This window comes from Mus musculus, chromosome 18 (assembly GCF_000001635.26).
Source record: "Mus musculus strain C57BL/6J chromosome 18, GRCm38.p6 C57BL/6J".
Taxonomy (NCBI): Eukaryota; Metazoa; Chordata; class Mammalia; order Rodentia; family Muridae; genus Mus; species Mus musculus.
Window position 1 is genome coordinate 66,671,015 of NC_000084.6, and position 20,175 is coordinate 66,691,189.

At 41.3% G+C, this 20,175-nt stretch overlaps 2 long non-coding RNA genes across 2 annotated transcripts; one reads left to right on the plus strand and one right to left on the minus strand.

The window, feature by feature from the left end:
* Positions 1-1,197: 1,197 nt before the first annotated feature.
* Gm22219 lies at positions 1,198-8,289 on the plus strand. The gene is made up of 5 exons (XR_386296.2): positions 1,198-1,233; positions 3,436-3,794; positions 3,909-3,994; positions 5,242-5,417; positions 8,085-8,289. It is a non-coding gene; the product is annotated as a predicted gene, 22219 (long non-coding RNA).
* On the minus strand, positions 2,000-3,568 carry Gm30190. Its single transcript, XR_386295.3, has 3 exons — positions 3,463-3,568; positions 2,519-2,617; positions 2,000-2,101 (listed from the first exon to the last, which is right to left on the minus strand). It is a non-coding gene; the product is annotated as a predicted gene, 30190 (long non-coding RNA).
* Positions 8,290-20,175: the final 11,886 nt, after the last annotated feature.

Consider the following 20,175-nt stretch of genomic DNA (forward strand, 5'->3'; position numbering starts at 1 on the left):
AGAGAGCTTTGGGTATGTGCCCAAGATGGCTATAGCTGGATCTTGAAGTGTATCTATTCCCAGCTTCCTGAGAAACTACCACTCTGGCTTGCATACATTTGCATTCCCACCAGAAACAAATAAGTGGTCCCCCTTTCTTCACATCCTCATCAGCATGCAGTGTTATTTGTTTAATCTTAAAAGAGTTTTTGATTTGAATTTCCCCAATGACTAAGGATGCTGAACATTTCTTTTAGTGTTTTTTTCCATTAGTGTATCATCTTTTGGGAACTCTGTTTAGTTCTGAACCACATTTTCATTGTTTCTTCTTTATGTCTAGTATTTTGCTGTATATATATATATATATATATATATATATATATATGTATATATGTATGTATATACATATGTATATATGTATATATATGTGTATATGTGTATATATATGTATATATATGTATATATGTATATATGTATATATATATGTATATATATATACACATACATATACACACACTCTCTATCAGATCTGTAATTGGTAAAATTGTCTTTTCCCATTGCACAGGCTACCGCTTTGTCCAAATGATGGTGTTCGTAGCAATACAGACGCTTTTAAGTTTAATGAGGTCTGGTTTATTTATTGTGATTCTTATTGACTATGCTATCAGTGACTTATTAATGTGCTGTCAGCTATTATCAGAGTCACTTCCTCTTGCAGTAGATAGAAACAAATATAACAAAATGCCACCACATTTTATATATAGCTATTGCTAAGACTCTTAGATGAAATAGTGTTTTGAGAAGCCCAGTACCATACTCGCCGTGTAATTGCCTTTTCACCGAGTCTCTGTCTCTTTTAATGCTCCTATACTGGATTTATAATAAATTTTTTCTTAATAAAGTTCAACCTTGCTTCATAAGTTTCATCCTGAGAATAAAATATTGTGGGTTCACCTGTGTAGAGGTCTGTAAGAAGCACTCCTTGGGTTGGTGCGTGTAGCGACAGCAGATGAAGCCTTTTCTGCAATGCTCCTCCACTGACAAATGGAGTCTAGTGCTTAAAAAAAATCCAAATACATTTCCAAGGCACAGTTCTCTCAGCCCTATTGGATCATACTGAGTTAGCACAAATTTGCCATTGAACTGCATTTTATCCTTACCCAACCCCGCCCTTTTTCTAACTTTCTTCTTTCTCAGATGCTATCTCTGACATGTTCATTTGGACCCAATCTCAGCTATATAAAAGGAAAATAGGTAAGACACACACAACCTCCCTCCCATTGTGACATGTAAACCTTAAAACCACAAATATTTCCTTCAGACATTTTGTCCTTTGCTAATGTTAAATAATATTCTTTAGAATAGTTAATATAAAAAAGGTAAAAATGATTTTTTTTCAGAAGAGATAATGCTTGTGTGATTTTACTTATTTCTTCATAGTTGGTTTTTTTTTTTTTTCTTGTCTGACTTAGTTTCTCTTGGACATATTTTAGCTCAGTTCTTCTGATTTTGTAATGTTTTAACTGCTAAAAGTTACCAGTCATAGTACCTGTACCAGGTTCTTCTAAAATGACTTCTAGCAATCTTGGCTCCTGGGCTGTTATCCTCTGCCTCTCTAATGCAGGATGGGTTTTAGATTCCTGACTAATTCAATATGGCAGCATCGACAGCGTAACACTCTAAGGTTCAACAACAACAACAACAACAACAACAACAACAACAACAACAACAAAAATCAGGTATTTTCCTGTTGTGTCTGACCAGTAGATCACAACCTGGGTTCTAGCCTGGAAAGGCATTTTGGAAACCTGGAAGAGAAGAGGGGCTGGGCTGCGCGAGATAAGGAAGGAACCAAGACAAAGGTCTCTGCTCGAGGTTCAATTTTTACTATTTCGGCACTCAGTTATAAAGGAAGGGGGAGGGCCCCAATTCCTGCCATACAATCTTGGGGTCCAGTAGCAGGGTGATCACGTGATAGCTTCGGACCAGCAAAGCGGCAGGTTCCAGCAGTGGGCGTGGCAGAAAGATTGAGCGGGAAGCTCCACCCCTGAGTAAGCAGGTTTCAGGCTGGGAGACGGGAGACTACATTTTCCTTCAACTTGGATGCTCTTCCCTGGATTGCCTGTGGTAGGGGAAATCAGCTGTGATACTGTAAGGAATTTTATGAAGAAAGCAGATGGTGGAGAATCCAGCCCAAGCAACAACCACATACGTGCACGTGGACTAGAGCCTTCTCAGCAGAGCCTTCCAATAAAGTCACAACTCTCAACTATAGTTTAACTGCTACCTCGAGAAATACCTCGACCCAAGCTGCTGATTGTTGCCCGAATTCCTGATTCACAGAAAGCAAGATAATAAATGTTTGTTGCTTTAAGCTGTGTAAATATGGAGGTAATTTGTTAGCCAGAAATAGCTAATTAATGAAATGTCTCAGACCATTGTCAATCCAGACTACGGTATAAAGCTGAGAGTTCTGACTTAATCTGAGCGCATAAGAAACTTATTATTCAAAAGGACAAGAGAAAAATGTAGAACATACCTGTAAAAATTGTAGAAGGTGCCTGCTTATTTTGTAGTCAGTGCATACACAGGTTTTTGGGCCTAATTAAAGGGAAGAACTGGGATATTTTGGAAGCATCTGCAAGGGAAATGATAGTCAATAGGATTATATAAATTATTATTGAATTTAAGACAATATGGAAACAGTGAGCACTAAGTACAAGGTAAACTTTTGTCTCGTGTAAATAGTACATTTCAAGTCTCTATAATGTTTATTTCATTTTTAACATGCATAGTCATATTCATGATGATATGGTGATATTGGAACTAAAGATGCCGCGTGATAAGCATCTCTCAAGTTCATGCCCTGCCCTAGTTCCTCGAAAAGCTGTCTTCCTCGCCTGGAGAACTCATGCTTCATTCCCATGCTTATGCATTCTGAAATGTATGAGAGCATGCCGTGGGGAGGAGTCGCGGGCTGAGCAGCTTGTGGGATCCTTACTGGGCATCCAGTTCTGGTGGACACAGAACTCGCGGTGTATAAAGAAGCAACTCAGGGATTAAAACAACACATTCCATTCTACGTCACCTGCTTCCCAGCTCGCGATGGCCTCACTCTTTCTCCCAGGAATAAATGAATTTATAATTGGTCATCTTAAGAGTCACCGTGAGTCATTTTGTCAGAATGTAGATTTCTTATCCCAAAAGTCTGCCTAATTCTTTCTCAGAAACAACAAACAAAAACCAATCTAGGCTTTCAATTCACAATTTCTCCCAAACTGGCTCTTAGATCTGAGAACTTGCCAGTGTTCCCAATTCCACGGTGATACCAAACAGTTTTTTTTTTTCCCCCTCAGATCTTCTTTGACAGAAACCTATACCCTTTCAAGTTCCTCCGGAGCACTCCTTTTCTTTACAAAAATCCTGAATATTTTATCTCTTTACATTTATATTCAGTCTCTATCACCCTGTTCATGGTCTTACCCTCCTTGAGGGCACCGTTACGAAGAGCTGTGTTCTACGGGAGCCGTGTTGTGGCCCAGAGCAACGGTAGCACAGGGTTTCCGCACCAGCTGGCGCACCTCTGCTGTGACTGTATCCAGGGCATCCCGTCTCCTTGCTTCTTCCTTAATGAGGACAGACATTGGCCATAGAGTTCACTGAGCAGCAGGTGGCTGCTGACAGTAGCAGAGACTGAAAGCGGAACCAGGGAGTAGTGTAAAGTTTTTGGAAGAGTGAATTGAGGATTTTAGCTCTCTACAAGCAACAGCAGTAGCTATGAAGCAGGGGGGATGGTCCAGTCTTACTCCCCGCAGGTGAGTCAGATGCGGGAACGGTGGGAAGCTATTGATCTTGCTTTATCAGTTTAGTTAGGGTGCCTCCTGTGTAGATTCTAACAAGATTCCTCTATTTATCTCTCTTTTTCTAAGGTAGAAATATCATCCATGGCAACATGTCCCCAAAACATTTGAGGAGGGAACACTTTGTAACTAATAGGATATCAAGGGAGCACCAGGTAATGACAAACCGTAGTGTACATTTGCGCTTGAGGGAAGAGCCAAGATATATCAAATAATACTACAGTTAGGTGTTGCAAGACTGGCTGGAAACATTTTGAGCTAGTGGTGGTGATGGCGGGGGTGGTGTCTGTAGAGGTATAGAGGGTAGAGGGTTGGTCTGGTGATGCTGGTATGCAGGTACTTAATTCTGTACCTCAAGATCTGGTTGTTCCAAGATGAGGAGATCCTTGCATATACTGGCTTTTATAGTGTAAACTCCCCCCCCCCCATCCCCTGCTTAAGTTGTTCCCGATTGGTTAATAAAGATGCCTACAGCCTGGCCTGGGCAGAAGAGGCAGGGATCACGAGGAAAGAGAGTAGGGAAGAAGGAAGAAGTAGCCATGGTGTAGGTGGATCATGAGCGCATGGCCACGAGAGCTGACGTGTTGGTAGTACAAGCAGCCAGTCAGAACATGGCAAGTGATATCTCAGGGTTATTGACAGAGAAATAGACAAAGTAGCATAAAGAGTTAATATCTGCCCATCTGTAATGCTTTAAGGTTTATTATAACTCTAAAGGTTTTTGTGTCTTTTATTTGGGGACTACATCATCAATGTGGGATAAAACGGCCCAGAATAGTATTCACCACAACAGGGAGGCCAGTGGCTTACATTGATTGTTTCTCAGGTACCTTCCCTGTTATTGAGACAGGCTCTTTTTGAGATAGGGCCTGCCACTTGGCTTGGAATCTACTGATAGGCTAACCTGGCTGACCAGGAAGACTCCATGATTCCACCGGTCTATGCTTCCCTAGGGCTGAAATTATAAGCAGGCAATACCATGCCCAGGAGTTTTCAAATGGGTTCTGGAGATTGTGCTCAGAACCCCCATGCTTGTATGGAATCACTTTACCAACTGAGGTATGTTTCCTGCTCTAAAGCACCATTTTTTTTTTGAGATACAATCTCAGTACATGACACAGGCTGACTGGCTGTGATCCTTCTGCCTCTACCTCCCCATGCTGCATAGTACGTGCATCATCATGTTGGCCTAAAGTTTGTTTTGAAAGTACAATATTTACCACAGCAGATATATGGACCTGTCACAAGAGGTAGGATACTTCATGTTACTGCGTGTAACATCGAGTGTGTTAAGTAAGTGTAATTATTACGCTTTTGGTGACATGTCATACTATTTCCTGTCGTCACTCAAGAAGCACTGAATATGAGTTTCTACTAAGTGTGTTTCTACCGTTGCTTACAGAAATAACATTGGTAAACTATATCTGCTGGATTAACATTTTAAACAATGAATGCCTAGGAGCATCACACAGAGCGCGTTTTCCCAGAAATGCACATTGGGATTTAAGGAGGATCTGGCTGCAGTTAGCTATCATCCCATTGATCACCATGCTTAATTCAGCTGCTTTAGATGACCGGGTGAGTGTGCCCTTCATCTGCCATTCCTTGTGCATCTTCTTCCTGAAACAGATTGCTCAGTTGATGAAGACAACCTTTGTTGGTAGGGGAAGGCCATTCTGTCATCAGTAAAAAGCAGCTGTGCTCTCCTGCTAGAATCTCCAAAGAAACCCACAAGAAATGCACTGAGCTGTGCTTTCATAAGTGATGGGCAGCTGTGACATGTTGATACTATGAGACTATGATACTAAGTAATACTGTAGCTCATTGAGTTACATTTTGTGCTGTATGTGTAGACATTACTTGGATCAACGAGGCTGAGTTGTAGGCAAAGCTCTCCCAGAGAGCAGGGAAACTCTTTGTCAGTGGGCGCTCCCATTTTCCTTACTTCTCTGTCAATGTCTGTAAGTAGCAGTTCCCACTCAGAGCACATCCAGGCTGTTCTTGGTCCAGGATGGCTTCCGGAGAAGACCAGAAATGTCATGATGGGGGGGGGGGGGGCTAGATGTTTCTGTCCTTGGTTGTATTGAATGCTGTGATCTCACAGAAGCAATGAGATTTTCATTAGCCTAATCAATAATGCAGTTTGGAAGAGTAAGAACTCATTCCCTTGGCAGCAGGGCAGAAGGCACCTGCTGTACAGAGAAGACCTAGGGAGCAAGCCAGTGCCCTCCACAGCCTCTACATCAGCTTCTGTTTCCAAATTCCTATGCTGTTTGAGTTCCTGTCTTGAACTGCTTCAATGATGAACAGTGATATGGAAGTGTAAGCCAAATAAACCCTTTCCTCCCCAAGTTGCTTTGGTCCCGGTGTTCCATCACAGCAATAGTAACCTTAACTTAGAAATTATCTTAATTCTCTTTAAAGAAAATAATGAAATTAAACAACCCCTATATCAACACTTTGTTGCTTTAAGAAAAACTTTAAAACTATCTTTATCAACGCCAGCATGCAGGTCTAAGGTAGTCAGTGCACTTAGCTTAACTTAAGAAAGGTAAATTGCATATTCAATATGAAAGTTTTGAATAAAAAATGTATTGATAAAAATAGAAACCATTTCACTGTTCATACTCCTTTTGTTAAAAAAAAAAAGGGGGAGGGGGACCAGAAGTCAGTAAGGGTGCACTGTGGCTATCTTAAAGTTTCCTACTAACTCTTAATACAAACATTTCAAGAGGTTATTTTTCAGGGCTATTTTTTATTTATTTATTTATTTTGGACACAGTTGCCCTTTAAGGGAAGTTAAAAGGACTGTCAGTCAATCTGCCAGTCTCTCCTGAGCATGTAAATGTGTCTCTGCCATGCTGTGATTCTCACCAGGAAAGAACTGCAGGAGAGGACGGACAATACAGAAGCAAACCAAACCTTTGTGTCACTGGAAGCTCCAGTCTGCTTCCTTTGCTTCCGTTGCTCTTTTCTAATTTTTGTTTGTTTGTTTGTTTAAAAAAAAAACTTTTTATTGACTCTTTGAGAATTTCACATCATGTTCCCCAGTCCCACTCAGCTTCCCATCCCTTTATATCCACCCTCTGCTCTTGCAACCTCTCCCCCCAAAGAAAACCAAAACCCAAAACAAAAGCAAAAAAAAAAAACCCAAAAAACCAAAAAACAAACAAACAAACAAACAAAACCCAAACCAAATCAAACCACCACCACTACCACCAACATAAACAACAACAAAAATCTTGATGTGGAAGTTGGGGTGGGTCACACAGTACACCCTTCTGCCCAAACAGCTTTACTTGTAAATGTTCATTGCAGTGAGCCATTCATTGGTCTTGTTTGAGGCCTCTGGCTCTTGCTACCCTATCAATACTGGATCTTCACCGGGACTCCTCTAGGATGCTTGAGATGACTCCCGCCTCCCACCACATGGCATGGGTGGGGCAAAAGACACCTAGAGGCCCGGGTGCCACAAAGATGAGCAGATATATAGTGGAGAAAAGGGAGAGAAGGAGAAGCAGAACTGTGTGTGCACAGTGAGGAAAGGTGGAACTGGAGACTCGAGGATAGTGAGGAACAGCCTGATGTAAGTAGCCTATGCTGCCACCAAAGGCCATGTCTGTCATGATCCTGCAGCAGTGGGGAGTCTATGTTGATATCCCTGGTTCATGCTACCATCAAAGGCTATGCAGACATCCCTGGTCTAAGCTGACCTGGGGCCATGTTGATGTCCAAGGGCTTCCCAGAGCTGGCTCTGCCCCTGCAGCACTCAGGGGATTGAAGTCTCATACCTCACCTGAGCAACTCAGTAGAGCTGGTCCCGGTTCCAGGGGCTGCAAATGAGCTAGCCTTGGGGATGTGATTGAAGGAGAACTGGCCCTGCCCTTGCCTGGGTCACTCTGGTGAGCTGGTCCTGAAGGTAGGAGAGTAGATGGACCGGCCCTACCCCCTCACTGGCTGTAGCACTTAGGAAAGCAGACCTGCACCTTGCCTGGCCAGCACAGTAGAGCTACCCCTGGTGGTATGGATGCAGGAAAGCCAGACGGAGGGCATGAGTGCTCTAGAGCTAGTGGGCTGACCAACTCAGCTACCACCAAGGTCCAGATTCAGGCCTTTGAGTTGGCCCACCCCCACATCTACAGCATCTATGAACTGCTGGAGTGAGTAAAGGGGCCGGTCCTTCAGAACCAAAGCTGCAGGCTCTCCATGACACAGGGCAAAACAGGCTATTCTTTTCTTTTGAAGGGATGATTCACTATGATATCAAGTTCCCAACTGCCCACTCATGTCCAAGCTGTCCATCAAACTTCAAACTTTTCCGAAAAAGAAAAATGTTCTCAATTCAGAGCTTAGAACAGACATCATACAGACAAATCCCAGGCACCAGGGAGGCACTTTTCAACGATAGAATTTGTCAGGTGGGTGCCTTTCAATTCAGAGACTGGAGAGAGGACGATACACACAAAAGAAAGACAATTTTGTTAAGGACTTTTATTTTGCTGGGAAGATCCCAGACATTTTAAGTCATCAGAGTATCTATTGGGAAGTAGATGTGTCTCTAAGCAGGAAAACTCGAGATTTCCTAACACAAAGCTTGACTAAATTGCGTTCTTGCTCAAAAATGAATCAATTGAGAAAATCAGATCAAAGTTAATAAAACAGCCCTGTAGCCCAAGAGAAGAGCATTTCTCTGAGTGCACAATAGAACATCCGTCCCAGAAAATAGAATTACTACATGACAAGTGGGGGAAAGCACATTAGCAATACCTGGCTGAGAGCCCCTTTTGCTTTAGGAAGACATTATATGTAATAATAAATATGTCCAGACAAGTACAGACTAGCTTGGATAAGAAGACAGTGGAAGGGATCATGTGGTCTCAAATGTAATAATGGCATGATGTCATAGGAAACTGAATAATTTAGTTTAGGTTTTAATAACAAATTGTGTGTGTGTGTGCATGTGTATAAATGAAAGCAGAATCCTGCCTAGAATAAAGATCTGAGTGAGAGTTTTGTTTCTAGCCCAGTGGTTAAGGAGTTTGTTTTTAAAATCATGACCTGTAAATATTACACGTTGTACATTCTTTCCTTTGCTATGTCTCATAGTTGCCACACCCAACACTGGGAACCACCATGAAAATGAGTGGGGAGTGTCATATTATCAATCAGGGCAACTATTTTCAGTCTCTTCCTGGGTTTCTACCTTGTTGGCCAGACCCAAAAAAAAAAAAAAAAAAAAAAGCCCTTCAGTTTTCTTTTGCCTCACTCCTACAAATCTAGACCTGCATCTTGCTTTAATCTATAGTTGGTTGTTCTAAGACCAAATCTTTAAATCCTTTTCTTTTGAGAGTTTCCAGGATCTCAAAGAGAAATTCCCAAATGACTTAGTCAAATATATGATTACTTCAAGCAATTCCAAAGGACAGAGTTGTTCATTTGGTAGTGGCTATGTCTTTCCTGTTTGCCCCAAGAGAGGGAGGCTGCCTATCTGCCCTGTTGGGATTGAAAATCCATCAGGCACCAGGCGGTGGTGGTGCACGTCTTTAATCCCAGCACTTGGGAGGCAGAGGCAGGCAGATTTTTGAGTTCGAGGCCAGCCTGGTCTAAAGAGTGAGTTCCAGGACAGCCAGGGCTACACAGAGGAACCCTGTCTCGAAAAACCAAAATAATAATAATAATAATAATAATAATAATAATAATAATAATAAAGAAAGAAAATCCATCAGGCAAAGAGCCCTGCACATATGAAGATCTGTAGTCTTATCTAGTAATAGGTATGATGGGACCATGACACTCCTATAGCAACAGGAAGTCCTGCTAGGTGATCACGAAACTGAACAGCTCTGGGCTAGATACCATACTCTCAGATCTGTGTTTTAGGTGGAATTCTGCTTTTCTGTCACCTTCACTAATAAAGTAATTGTGAAGATGTGCCCCTCATCTTGGGCACTGGCACTCACAGTAGTGGCCTCTCCATTCTCCAGGGCTAGGTCCAAACTTTTCCTTCCTTTCCCTGTTCTGCCTCAGAAGTGTCTGTTCCCATTCTTTGGCGTACTCTTTCACATGTAAGAGGCGTTCTGTAAGGTTTCATCACTGGCGCTGAAATGATGTTGGAGAAGACTTATCTCTACCAGCTGCCGAAGCAGTGGGCTCTTGCTTCACGAGGTAGAAAAGGGAAGGCTATCTTCAAGGCCACAAAAATTCTTTACGCAGTGATGATGCCAGAAAGAATTCTCCTTGATTAGGATTAATCCAGAGTGTGTGTTTAAGAACGTATTAGAATTCTTTGTTGTTGTTTTTTTTTAACTATTATTTCATTTTTATGTGCATGCATGTTTGCCTGCATATGAGTCTCTGCACCACTTGTAAACCTTGTGCCTGGAGAGACCAGAGGAGGCCATCAGATCGCCTGGAACTAGAGTTACAGACAGGTATGCGCCACCAGTTGGGATGCTAAGAATCAAACCTGGGTCTTCTGAAAGAATGTTCAGGGCTCTTAACCATTGAGCCTTTTCTCCAGTTCTAGGCTTCTTTGCTTTAAAGTGAGTGGTTCCCCAGGCCTGGAAGACATAGAAACAAGATCAGTTACCTTTAAAAAGTATTACATGTGTGGCATGTGTGTGTGTGTGTTTCCAGATACATATGTACCACAGGGCACATGTGGATGTCAGAGTACAACTCCCGGAGAGAAGGCTCAATGGTTAAGAGCCCTGAACATTCTTTCAGTCAGTTTTCCTCGCAATCCTGTAGGATCCAGAGAGTAAACTTAGGCCTTCAGGTCTGTCTGTGCTGAAGAACTAACTTCTTGCCAGCTCCTCTGCTAACTCTTTTTGCCTGAAATTTACAGATAATCTCACCTAGGTATTTCTACTGAAAAAAATAATACTACCCCCCTTCCCCACCAAGTGTCACCCCTCTGAAGGCCCACATAGACAGAGAGAAAGTGCATTCAACTGACTGACCTTAAATCATTTACATTCTCTTGGCCCCAGGGAGCAAGAAGAGGGATCTGGTGGAGAGAGGAGGATGGGAGTTCTTTGATTCTGTAATTGTAGTTCAGAGCTCTCCAAGGGTGCAATCTTATCAACACCATGCGGATAAGGATTTCATTCTTCATATGGAACAAGGGAGGAGCTTCCAGGAAAGGGTGATGAAGGATGAATGGCCTTGATAGGGTAAGTCTCTTAAGGACAGTGCAGCTTGTAGTCATCCAATAAAGACGTATATATTCCTGGTTCCTCTTCCATCATAAAGGTCTTCTATATAACTCATTCATTCAAATCTCAGAGTCCCTCATCAAAGTTCTCTTTCTATTCTTTTGATGTTCTCACGGGGATCAAGGACAAGGTGGGGGATGCAGGGGAAGCAGAATGCCAGTGACTTGCTTTGCCCTCAGTGTGGCGAAATGTCCTCCTCAGGAAAGGGATTGCTCTTGTCAGTGGTCTTTTTTCACCCCCGTGGGATTTCTTTCTTCATCTCTCAACAATCTCAAGGGTTTTTCTGTCTCCTGAACTGCAATAGCTCTTTATCTGTACTAATGGTGATTCTTGTCCACTTTGGGACTGGTTTGCTATTAAAATTGTTAGTATTTAGAACTATAAATAATCTAGTGAACATGGCCATGTAGAAATGCTAGGCCTTCAATGAGACAAACTATACTTTATTTAAGTAAAAAGAGTCAGTATAAAATCTATTATCTAAGTCAGGACAAGGTTCGAAGTCAAATGAAATCTTTATTTAAAATGGCATTATGCCATTGGTTTTTTTTTTTTTAATACTGGGATGCCACACAAAATTTTTGATAACATTTTTGAAAAATATTTGATTTTTTTAACAAAAATTGGCTTTTAAAACAGCCATGAAGCTTTGATATATCTTTAATAGAATCATGAATAGTCCTAATTTCCCTCGGCCATTGAAGCGTGCCAGCCCTCATTTTCTTTCGCTATCAGAATCGCTATCACTTCCTTAGTCCAGTTTAGAGATATGTCCACTGCAAGTACCACATTCTTTCCATTCCACCCGCCCCAGGCCTGCACAGACATAGCTTCCCACTGCCCTCATGGTCCACTGCTGTGACGACGGAGGAAAAGGTACATTGACGTATGGATGGAGTATATTTAACTATGCACATCTGAATCAATTATTTAACTGTGTCAGACATAATTTAAAAAGATGACAGTAACTGTATACCTCACCTTGCCAGTTTAAAAAAAATGATACAATTTAAAGCAAATGTTGAAACACAGACAATGCCCTGTAGTGCTACATAGTACAATACACAATATACAATACATAGTGCTACATAGTACAATACACTACATAAAACAGAAGCAAAGCAAAACGCATTCATAATACAACCCATGTTCTGATTATAGTAATAATTCCCACTAACATTTGTTGAACACTCACTGTGTTCTAGAGACAGCTCATGTTAACTATTTGCTACAGTATCAGACTGCACTGGTTGGCAAGTAGCCAGTGTCTGTTACCAACATGGCCACCCGGCCACCCTGAGTCCTTTCCTATGGTGCTACTCTGCAAATGAAAGGTGATGTTTAGGTCTGAGCAGGACCCTAGAACTCTTAGGGTTTTTATTGCTGTGATAGAATAGCATAACCAAAAGGAACTTGGCAAGGAAAGGGTTTATTTCCGTTTACACTCAATTCTCACATCATGTCTCACTCTGTCAACTGAGGGAAGTCAGGGTAGAAACCTGGAGGCAAGAACTGATGCAGAGATCATAGAAGAAAATTGCTTATTGGCCTGCTCCTCATAACACACTCAGCTAGCTTTCTTATACCACCTGGCCAAGGATGGCATTGCCCACAGTGGGCTAGGCCCATCCATAGTCATCATTGCTCAAAATTATTGTGCTACAGACTTGCCTATAGGGCAATCTGATGGGGTCATTTTCTCAGTTGAGTTTCCCTTCCCAGACAACTTTAGCTGTGTCAAGCTGACAAGCTACCAGGGACCAGGCCACTGTAAAAATGTTGTGTTTTGGTTGGTTAGGGCGGGAGAAGTCATTCCCCACAAATGTCCTGTATTCTAGTCAACTATGTCCAGTAGTTTCATTCCTGTGTCTTAGAGGGCTGACCACATCTTTCATGTATGTCTACCTCATCTCTGGGATGCCCAGTGGAACCAGAGAATCTCAGGTATGTTTCCTGCCTGCCTATCATTAAGCAGACTTTTTTTTGATACTTATATGCTGACTATACCCATTAATGTCACTGGATGCTGTCCCCATACTAAGGTTGTGGGCTGGTACTCACCTGGCTCTCTAAGGTTATGGTAGCCTGTTGCTGGCCAGTACTTTCCTAAGTAGATCTGGGGGAATTTCAGCTGTTGTTGGAGTTGGTCTGTGAGTAGCTGGAAGACCAAGTGAGACAGAAAGAAATCGATGAGTCTTCCTCAGACATTTGTCAGGCTCCGTTGCCTCAGTGGCATGTCGGGTATCTTGAGGCAAACTGAAGTTGGCCTCTTCCACCGTTCACTTAAATTTTAGTTCTCTTTAATGGTCAGCATCTTGAAAACTCCCTAGAATGCCTATTTAGCATGATTAAGTTTCTATCTTATTTAAAGCCTTATTTATTTTATGTGTATGAATGTTTTGCCTGCATGTGTGCTATGTGTGTGCCTGGCACATGAGGGGGTCGGAAGAGTGTGTGGAGGTTCTGAAGTTGAAGTTGCAGATGGTTATTCGTCAACACACGGGTGCTGGGAATCAAACCTGGAGCAACAAATGCTCTAAACTGCTGCATCATCTCTCCAGCCCCTATATTTCTTATTACTATCGAATGGATAATCTTCATAAAAAAATCAAATGTCATATACAAAGACACTAATTTTTTTACATGGACAGAGGAGCTAGATAATGAACCTGCAACAAGTCAGTGACTTTCCGAGCACATTGTAGCATCTCAGGCATGTTTGTATGAGTCAAGCTCTGCTTTCTTCCCAGCTGCAGCCCACTCTGTGTGGAAGGAAAAGGGATTTCAGGATGGGGCCCCGTCCTCCTACAGAAGCTGTTATCACTGTCTATGAGAATGTACTCTAATATACAGTAACACACCCGATGAGTGACACATCCCAGTATTACTGGCACCATGAATTACAAACTTAGTACAATATGAGACTTAGAAAGCAGAGATCTCAGAACCTGTCTCCCCACCCCAAAAAGATCATCAGAGCCCCCTAAGCCCTCTATCGCCAACATTGTGATCAGATCACATTGTCATTGGTAACTGGAAAGTCAAATGATAGTGAATTTCCTGCTTAAGACAGTCCCCAGTGGTCCATGTGTGGGGCAGGCCATTCGTTTTGACACAGGCCTGTGACTCATCAGTCCAGAAGGAACTCTAAAGGAGTGGAGTGGAAGGTCTTCTCCAAAGAAACGAATCCCAGTTTAAAACATTTAGTTTGTATTGAAGAGTTATTCATGGAGCCGGTAAACAAGGTCATTGTGAATTCTGCGACACAGAGTTACTATTCTCTCACTGAACTAAATGCCTTTAATGTTATGTGTTATATAAGTTCCTGTGTGACCGCTCCACGGGAATCTCAGTGTGACCAGTGGAGGCTCTTCTCACATAGGCACTGTGAAGCTTTTCTTCAGCCTGCCAACATTAGTAATAAAGACATGGATGCCCAATATGGAATGGACTTGTGTAAATTTTATTCTCCTCTTAGTCTAACTTTCCTCATATTCTAGATTACCTTAAAAATGTACCCTCTAAACTATTGTATATATTGACATAGGCTTCCTTTCTTGTGTGTGTTTGATGTTTTGAGACAGTCTTGCCTTAGGCTAGGCTGGCCTAGAATTTGTGGTAATCTTGCCTTTCCTTCCAAGTGCTGGCATAGATATGAGTCACTGTTCTCAGCTGCTTGTTGTTGCTGTTGTTGTTGCTGTTGCTGCTGTTGTTGTTACTGTTACTGTTACTGTTGTTGTTGCTGTTGTTGTTGTTGTTGTTGTTGTTGTTGTTGTTCTTCTTCTTCTTCTTCTTCTTCTTCTTCTTCTTCTTCTTCTTCTTCTTCTTCTTCTTCTTCTTCTTCTTCTTCTCCTCCTTCTCTTCCTCCTCCTCCTCCGTGTCCTCCTCCTTCTTCCTCTTCCTCCTCTTTCTCTTCCTCTTTCCCTTCTTCCTCTCCTTCTCCCTATTCCCCTCTACTTGCCTCTTTTCACTGCCTTTCCCTTCCCTAATCTGTGTATACTGGTTTAAGCCTGTGCATGTGGAGGCCTGAGGTTGCTGTTGGATCTCTCCCCTACTGCTCTTCATGCTACTTTTTGAGACAAGACTTATCACTGGATCTGAAGCTTGCCCATTTTCAGCTAGACTGGCTGACATCAAGCCTCCAGAGTCTGTCTGCCCCCTTCCAACCCATTGTTGCCATGACCAGGGCTTTAAGGTCTGTGCTGAAGATACAAACTCAGGTCCTCTCTTTGCCCACTGAGCAGTCTCCCCAGTCTCTTCACCTTTCTTAAATAAACCAAACTTCAAATGTCTGAATATCTGTACATAGAATAGTAAATCTAGATTCTTATCTCACACAACATACAGTTAACTTGGAAATGGATCAAAAAGCAAAATACAATTGCTGAAACTGTCAGTTTCTCAGAAGAAAGTCAGTAAGAATGAAGTTTCATGATCTTAGATCGGATGATAGACTTAAGTGGTGGCATCATGTCATCAAAACAAACAAGAATAGACATACCAGAGACTTCATCACAAATCCACTGTGTATGAAAGGACGCTTAGGAAAGCAGGAGCTGAGCTTGTTGGATGTCTGCCTGCAACCCCAGAAGACCAGAGGTGGGGGAAAGAGGACTGGAAGTTCAAGGCCAGCCTAAGCTACATGACAAGCTGCTTCAACAAAACAAAACAACAAAACCCAAAACTATAGAGCAAACCAATGAGCAAAAACAAAGGCTCCAGGGTCTGTCGGTCTCTGACCCCCTCCCAAATCACTGCTGTCATGACTGGGCCTTTAAAGTAATACATCCAATGACACTCAGGCATTCAGTATAAACTCCAACGAAAAACAAAGCAACCTAGTAAAAATAATAGACTAAAGGCTCAGATACACATTTTCCCTGAAGAATCTGTGCCAACATCCAGAGCATGCAAGTGTGAGCTCTCTGTGTCACTGAGGAGATGCAAATCCAGGTTACACTAAGGGTCACCTGTGGTTCTTCATCGTTAATGTGACTGGGTTCGGAGTTATAGAGTAGACATGTTTCGGGACCTGCCTGTGAGTGTATTTCCAGAGAGGCTTAACTGAGGAAGGAAGTCCTACTTTCAACATGCCTGACATCTTTCCATGGTCTGGGGTGTAATGCTGAATATAAAGAAGCAAGCTCAGTGTGGATATTCTCTTTTTTGTGGGTCCTGACTGGACTCAGTGTAGCTTACTGCCTCATGATTGCATTGCTGTGCTTTTTGTTCACGTTGCCTGTGTCCTGTCTTACACTGAGAGCCACAGTCAACCCTGGCTACGGATGAGGGAGTGAGGAAAAGAAAGGCACAGAGACAAAAGCACAAGGAAGCTGGGATCAGGTGGGATTCTGCTACTGCCAGCCCCGCAACCTGGAACCTGTGTTTATTAGGTAGAGCCCAGGGGGTGTGGTTAGCTAGTCTTTGAAGGCCAGCAGGGTCAGGGTGTAACATCTGGAGGGGGTGGGGCAGAAACCACAGTTTCTAGTCTACCCACATTGGTCAATCATTCAAAGACACTCTTAGTCATATTTCTAAGGAGAACTTTGCCACGCATGTTCAGCCTGGGCCATATGGATAACAGCAATGGGACCTGAGACCTTAGAAATTCTCAACATGGCTGTGCTGTGTCAGAATATACATTCACATAGGATTGCACTCAATCAGTACTTTCTCTGCTACCTACAAGATGTCCTGTCACAGTGACTAGGAAAGCAACCAACACACTCCACCATTTAAACTGGTGTAATAATGACACCAAAGGGGTGGGCGGGATAAGGGGCATCCTTGCACATTGCCACTAGGAAAGTAATGGGGTAGAAATATGGAAAACTGTTGATTTCTCAAAGTTCTGAACCTAGACTTGCTACATGATTCAGCCATTTCACTTCCTTGACAATATTATTCTAGACAATATTGAAAACAGGTGCTCCATCAAAAATTTATACATAAATGTTTATAGCAGCGCTATTCATGCCAGCCAAAAGGTGGACAAAATGCAGAAGTTCATTACGTTGTGCATGAATTAAACAAGAGTCAGATAGTACAGCAGCCGGAAGGAATGCAAAAAACAGGAAGGAGGCTCTGGAAAGCTGACCTGTGGACACCGCATGACCACAGCATTCTTGGACTCACCATAGCTGCCTTTGCTGCACATAACCTTTCCTCTCAAGACAGAGCTAGTTAGAAAACATTCATTCATAGATAAGGGAGTTAAGGCAGTGAAGGGCATCTGTGGGGGAGGAAGCCATCCTGTTCAGTGATGGGAGTTACTCAGGGTCCAGTGGGATGCTCCATACCTGTCCCCACGTGAGTGGCCTGTGTGTCACAAAGGAAATGCAAAAACCACAAAAAGAGACAAAAGTGGAATGGAGACTTTTGGGGAAGTTTATTGAGGGAAGGAGGGAAAGAGAAGGTAGAGACATGAGTGTAAACACAATGTTACATACATGTGAACCTGATGTTACATCCGTGTGAACCCAGTGTTACATTCATGTGAACCCAAAGTTACACACATGTGAACACAATGCTACATACATGTGAACATGATGTTATATACATGTATGACACTGTTAAAGAAAAATAATAAAAACACTAAGATAAGAAAAAAAAAGAGAGATTTTCTTCAGTAGTGTAGCCACTGGGAAGGTGCCCATGCCCCTGTAACCAATCCTCATCAGTGTCCCTGTAAGAAACCCTAATGAAAATCATTGGATCTCAAAAAGAAAAAACATAATACACAATACACAATATATACTATATACATATATAGTATATAAGCATGATTAATATATGATATATAACACACATGATATATGACATAATATGATATATACTATATACTACATACTACATATTATATAATATAGACTATAATATATAAATATATATAATATATAATATATGAAATATAATATAATATAATAAACTATAAATATGTATGATATAATATAAAATAGATGTATAATTAATTCATAATATATAAAATATAAAATGTTTTACATATATATACTTAAATAAGAATAATATGTGTTTATTTCTTTTTCTTTTTTTATTAGATATTTTCTTTATTTACATTTCAAATGTTATCCCTTTTCTTGGTTTCTCCTCCAAAAACCTCCTCCCTTTGTTCACCAGCCCACCCACTCCTGCTTCCTGGCCCTGGCATTCCCCTTCACTGGGGCATAGAACCTTCACAGGACCAAGGGCCTCTCCTCCCATTAATGACCAACTAGGCCATCCTCTGCTACATATGCAGTTTGAGCCATGAGTCCCACCATGTGTACTCTATGGTTGGTGGTTTAGTCCCTGGGGACTCTGGAGATACTGGTTAGTTCATATTGTTGTTCCTCCTATGGGGCTGCAAACCCCTTCATCTCCTCGGGTACTTTCTCTAACCCCTTCACTGGGGACCCTGTGCTCTGTCCAATGGATGGCTGTGAGCATCCATTTCTGTATTTGTCAGGCACTGGCAGAGCCTCTCAGGAGACAGTCATATCAGGCTCCTGTCAGCAAGCACTTGTTGGCATCCACAGTAGTGTCTGAGTTTGATGATTGTACATGGGATGAATCCCCAGGTGGGGCAGTCTCTGGATGGTTATTCTTTCACTCTCTGTATCACACATTGTCTCTGTAACTCCTTCCACGGGTAGTTTGTTTCCCTTCTAAGAAGGATCAATGTATCCACACTTAAGTCTTCCTTCTTCTTGAGTTTCATGTGTTTTGCAAATTGTATCTTGGGAATTCCGAGTTTCTGGGCTAATATTCACATATCAGTGAGTGCATATCATGTGTGTTCTTTTGTGATTGGGTTACCTCACTCAGGATGATATCCTCCAGATCCATCCATTTGCCTAAGAATTTCATAAATTTATTTTTAATAGCTGAGTAGTACTCCATTGTGTAAATGCACCACATTTTCTGTATCCATTTTGTCTGCATAATTAATTCATGATATATAAAATATATATATATATATATATATATATATGTATATATATATATATATATACTCAAAGAAGAATAACATGTGTTTCTTTATTTCTTTTTCAAACATCCCTGGCACAACTTAAATTTTTTATAAGTCTCAGTACACCCTCTGACTTTATTTGCATGTGTAAAAATAAAGCAAAAGATAGATTCATAGGTGAAAATTAAGGAATACATAAAATAACAAAATTCCTGACATAAATATAATGAAATTATATGTTATAAATACAAGATTTTGGTTTTTGGAGGTATGAATTATCTTCCATAAATGACATCTTAAGGGTTATCTTGAGGCTTCTTTAGTAACTTGTAAAATAATAATTTTATAGTTAAAGCAATTTAGTTTATTATGCTTTCCCTTAAAAATTCTGCAAGAAATTAGCATAATTTAAAGCTAAATGATAATTTAGAAATATATTTCAGCCTGTCTCCATAATCTTTTCAAAGTCATTAAAATATGGGGAAATCTTTTAGTCTATATAAAATGGATCAACGTTTTAATAATGTGGTTACGTTTTACACTGATTATAGTTATTGGTGCCATGCACAGTTTTATACATAAAAACATAAATAAGAAAAAGAAATTCTACAACCACTCTGGAAATCAGTTCCTCAGAAAATTGGACATAGTACTACCAGAGGATCCAGCAATACCTCTCCTGGGCATATATCTAGAAGATGTTCCAACTGGTAAGAAGGACACATGCTCCACTATGTTCATAGCAGCCTTATTTATAATAGTCAGAAGCTGGAAAGAACCCAGATGTCCCTCAACAGAGGAATGGGTACAGAAAATGTGGTACATTTACACAATGGAGTACTACTCAGCTATTAAAAAGAATGAATTTATGAAATTCCTAGGCAAATGGTTGGACCTGGAGGGCATCATCCTGAGTGAGGTAACACAATCACAAAAGAACACACATGATATGCACTCACTGATAAGTGGATATTAGCCCAGAAACTTAGGATACCCAAGATACAAGATACAATCTGCAAAACACATGAAACTCAAGAAGAACAAAGACCAAGATGTGGACACTTTGCCCCTTCTTAGAATTGGGAACAAAACACCCATGGAAGGAGTTACAGAGACAAAGTTTGGAGCTGAGACGAAAGGATGGACCATC